At 38.8% G+C, this 5,234-nt stretch overlaps 1 long non-coding RNA gene across 1 annotated transcript; it reads right to left on the bottom strand.

The window, feature by feature from the left end:
- Positions 1-3,118: 3,118 nt before the first annotated feature.
- On the bottom strand, positions 3,119-4,793 carry LOC145772733 (uncharacterized). Its single transcript, XR_014289315.1, has 3 exons — positions 4,552-4,793; positions 3,785-3,906; positions 3,119-3,340 (listed from the first exon to the last, which is right to left on the bottom strand). It is a non-coding gene; the product is annotated as an uncharacterized LOC145772733 (long non-coding RNA).
- Between the last annotated feature and the right edge of the window lie 441 nt (positions 4,794-5,234).

Raw genomic sequence — 5,234 nt, 5'->3', positions numbered from 1 at the left:
AGTGTAGCCTACTGTCATACCCATAGGCGCCGACTTTTATTTTTGCACGGAGTGGCGGATAGCACAATATGGCAACCTAAAAACTTAAGCCAAGGGAATTCGCTTTCCCACGATTTTTGATAGCTTCTCCCTTCAACAGCGATTATCCTGCTCGTGCTCGGTTCTTCCACCTCCTTGATCATGCTAACGCCTTTTGGCAGTGGCACACTTTCGTTTCGTTCAGGGGTTTGGTCACTGTCATGCTGGCTGAAATCCTGACTAGACGCAACAAAAAATGACTCAATGGAGGGCTGCAATTTTGAACGCTTTTTCGGTGGCACCTTTAAGCTGAATAAAACTGGAATGTCGGCGAAAACTTTTACTGGACTTTTCGTAATTTTTTCTATGATGTAACAAGCAACTCCTATGTTAGATCAATAAATTCCCGCCTCAGACTTTTACTGGACGACTTTTCGTAATTTTTTCTATGATGTAACAAGCAACTCCTATGTCAGACCAATAAATTCCCGCCTCACAGTTTGTCACGCCATATTACTGCATGAAGTAGATAACAAAGTAGAAATTAAAGCATGAAGTAGATGACAATACACTCCAATTGAAATCGGAAAATAATTCAAAATGCAAAATCTTGAGTAATTGAAAAAGGTTGCTTTTATTATTGGGAATTGGCAGGGGGTGTAGCTTTCCGCGAATAGAATCATGTAAACGTGGAAATTTGCAGAACGTTAAAACTGCTACTTTACTAAGTGCACTATTTAAATGAAACTGAAAAAGTTTCGAAAATTGCATTTTTTTAATGAAATTTGAAAATAGATATTTATTTATTCATTTAGGGGGTGGAGCTTTCAATCATCGAGATAATTTTAATTCCAAGTATTTGATAGCTGTCGTAATTTATAGCGATATTATAAGCAGTTTAAAAATTTTCAAAAAATTTTTTGAGGGAGGCAATGGAAAGATCGTATTTTATTGATTAATAAATCCCATTGTAAACCTGACAAATGTAACAATGACTTATATTATGACAAGTAACAAATAAAACGATCGCAACAACAACAAGGAAAAAACTCGTAGCCACGTGTTGCGTAATCTTCACGTAGCTTGCTTGATGTTACGCGAGTATCATGCTTGTGACAAAAACAATCATTTTCTTCGCAATACTGTATTGGTGTACCCCTTGCTTTACGTTGACTTGAAGCGAAAACCAATGATCAAAAAAAGATTGAAACGTTTGTTCAAATTACATTTATTTGCAGTAAGTAATGTAACCTAAACGGGGTGGCTGCCACCCCGCCACAGCGGTTACGGGGTGGCGTGGCCACCCCGTATCCCCGTAAGTCGGCGCCAGTGGTCATACCCAAGTATGATCTGAAGATTTTGTTTATAATAAGTGATAGTATCGATAGAACAGAATGCGTAAATTATTTTCTTCCATTAGGACTAATTTAAACACACGTTTGTGGAATATCTGAGTCTTTACAGCGCAAGAGGCTTCAGGGTTACATTGTAACACCATCCGATTTTAGCGAAAGCTAATTAAGGCTTTATTAGACATAACAAGTCCTACAGATAAGTCTAAGACTTGTAAAGCGGACATGGAAATGCAGTATTAAATCTAAAATTTAGTACAAAACACCTATCCATACCGAGATCTGCAGGTCCACACATCTGCAGTGGTTGCCACTAACTTAACTTGTGAAAGTTTTTCTTGCAGTTGGATTGTCTTCTCATGGTATCTAAATCATAGTACAACTGTTTTACCGCGTGCAAGAAACAACTTTCAGTAATATTTTCCCATATTTGTAGTCTTTTAATGGTATTATTAACACAAACAATTATATTATATCGTATTTATGACATACCGATCTTCAATTCGTCTGGTCAAGGTACGTCGTGACATTGGATTTTTTCCTGGAATGCACGTTTCAACGAAGTCTTGGAATGATGCCGATTCTATAATACCAAATGGCATCATATCCCGCACAACAACGTGTCGTTGGTCCAACGTTAGACCATCGGAAACGTCCCGTGGGCCCTCCGTTGGTTTCCGACGTTGGCGCGTAACAAATTTGGCCAGCGGGCCACCTTGGGCGAATCGTCAGTCACAAAAATCGGTTGGTTAAACGTCGATCCCCCGGTGGCACACTGTTGGCCAACCCTTTCCCGACCATTTGCCACCTGCGACCAACATGCGACCAAACGCTTTCGTTGGTTCGACGTGGGATCCACGACGCAATTTACAACTGTCCTCACTGTGGCGAAAAAAGGCTTGGCTAATCGTAGACCCAACGTTGATGCACTGTTGGCCAACCCTTTCCCGACCATTTGCCACCTGCGACCAACCTGACGACCAAACGCTTTCGTCGGTTCGACGTGGAATCCACGACGCAATTTACAACTATCCTCACTGTGGCGAAAAAAGGCTTGGCTAATCGTAGACCCAACGTTGATGCACTGTTGGCCAACCCTTTCCCGACCATTTGCCACCTACGATCAAACGCTTTCGTCGGTTCGACGTGGAATCCATGACGCAATTTACAACTATCCTCACTGTGGCAAAAAAAATGCTTGGCTAATCGTAGACCCAACTTTGGTGGACTGTTGGCCAACCTGACGACCAAACGCCTTCGTTGGTTCGACGTGGGATCCACGACGCAATTTAGCCTACAACTATCCTCACTGTGGCAAAAAAGAGTTGTTTAATCGTAAAACCAACGTTAGTGCACTGTTGGCCAACCTACGACCAAACGCTTTCGTTGGGTCGACGTGGAAGACGCAATTTACTATCATCCCCTCTGGCGAAAACGATTTGGTTACTCGTGGGCCTAGCGTTGGCCATCATTTGCTAATCTACGACCAAACGCTCACGTTTTGCTCTGACAAGGGTTAGACATTACGACCTCACCAAACCGAAAACGTTTCTTAACTTTGACCACATGGTGGCGTGTTGTTAACTCACTTTTTTCGAGTTAATCTGTGCTGAAAATGATGACCACGAAGACGTGGGATCGAGGCCTCAATTCGCAGTAAACCTTATCACTTACCATACTAGCATTCCACTCGGTACAACGTTGCTAGAAAAGGCACTCATACAAGCAAAGAGTAGGACAGATGGCAGTTAAGTTTGTTTTTATTTCTAGCCATCACAGCAAAAACAAAGAACATGCTAAATATAACGGCGGTCTAGAAAAGGGCATGAGGCAAATTAAATCAAATTTCCTGTCTTCCTCTTCTCAAACTTCTCAGTCCTCATCTCTTGCGTATTTCAGCCAGTCTGAAATAGCGGCATGGATATTTGAATTTGTTGCTGTGGACAAGTTATGGGTTCTTCGTACTCCATCTAAAAATAATAATGTCATTGGGATAAATTGCCAATAGCTGGTCCAAACCAATATGTCTAGTGGAAAAGGTTGGTTGCTGAAGCCACGTAACTAACTCTAACAAGCAACTTTTTCCCATAAAGCAATGAACTAATCACACTGAAAAAGTTCTGAAAGTATCTCCCATGGATAAACTCAGAATTACATTGATTACAACAGTCTGGAAAAGAAAATGAGAATTATCCTGCTACAAATAAACTTTGAAATCATTTCTTCAAAGATTTTGCGAATTACTTCTATTACAAATACAAAATTATGATTTTTCGTCACTGTAATAAACACCTTTTTCATGCAACCTTGCATTAAATTAACTACAGAAGCTTTGTCTGTAGTTATTATTCATTAAAAACTGAGAGTTTGTTGAAAAAGAAACATAAGGTAAAGGGGTAAATGCTTAAGCTGACCATGCTTGTGCTTGTAGTGAAAAAGGATTATCGAAATCTGATGTAGCCTCATCATCATCCGTCATCACCATCATCCATCATCATCAGCCTATTCCTCACAAATAGAGCAAGTTTTCATCGACCTGAATATTCAAAACAATTTACTTTAAAATGTGAAAATGACCTTAATGACCTAACAAAAACTTGACCCAATAATTTAGTGTTTTTTTAGATTTTATGCGAAAACTAATTGCTTTTAATCAATTAGATCGTACCAAAATTGCAAAATTGCGATACAAGACAGTAGTCTGAGCCACAAAACTGGCGACATAAAAATAAACAAATTATTGAGGGTGAGCTTTTTTTATCAATGTAGGAGGAAACATTTTGCTTACCAGTGTCCATTTAAAACAAACTGACTTAAAATAAGTAATGGTATTGAATTGACTTTTCATTGATCTATTAAACAAGCATCTGGAACCTTTTCGTTACTTTCAGAATCCTTACAAAAAACGCACCGCGCAAGCTTGCTACAAAAAGTTGACTTCATCGAAAAAACAGGAGATAAGCTATTTAGTATTATCGAAACTAACACAAAAATCAATGCACTGCACAGTACACACCCAGGTGTGTCCTAAAATCTAAATTTATGAATAATTATGTATCGGTATTGCATTATAATTAATTATAGTAGGCTACTACATTGAACTAATTGAACCATCTCATGCTTTATCAAAAATGCTAACAACAATAAAAACAGCGATATGCAGTACCTAGTATACACTCACCAATGCTTTTCCAGGCGACTAATGATAGTATTCGAGGCTGGAGCTTGTAGGCTTAAAATCTTTCGCAATTTCATTGGTTGGACCTTGCTGACATACCAAAGCACCGCAATATTATCTTTGTAATTCGTACAAGCCCTCAAGCCGTCACAAACTCACTGTGAATAAATTTGAAAGCAGGGCAGCATGGGAAAAAAATGAAAAAAGAAGAGGATGACCTAATTAACACCAATGCATGACCTAATTAACAAAGAGCTGTTTATTGTCAGCCAGCAAAGCATGCTTTTGTATCAACATCTGTGAACGTTGAATCAATGAAAATCAATTTCTGCTCTGTTGTCCGGGTGAATCTAGTAGTTAAACTTAATTCAATCAAACTTTGGATTTAATTAAACCACAATTCTATTTGGGTTAAATCACTGGCGAACAAAATCAGGCATTTTACATTGATTCAACATCTTCAAACATTGGATGAATGTGAAAAAATTGGACTTTGCTTTTCAATAGAAACTTTTAGGTCGAAACGAAATACTTCGAAAATTCGAAGCAAACGAGATGAGAACAACAAGTTTTGTGGCTAAAGGAAGTAATTTGTATTGAACACTCGAAAGTCTGAATGGTTGAGAAATAGTTTTGCCCACCACAAACATTCATATGATCATTTGTAGGCTACTTTATGGGGGATA

Source organism: Aplidium turbinatum, chromosome 6 (genome assembly GCF_918807975.1).
Source record: "Aplidium turbinatum chromosome 6, kaAplTurb1.1, whole genome shotgun sequence".
Classification (NCBI taxonomy): domain Eukaryota; kingdom Metazoa; phylum Chordata; class Ascidiacea; order Aplousobranchia; family Polyclinidae; genus Aplidium; species Aplidium turbinatum.
Note: the sequence above shows the minus strand (reverse complement) of the source record. Positions and strands in the feature narration are given on the sequence as shown.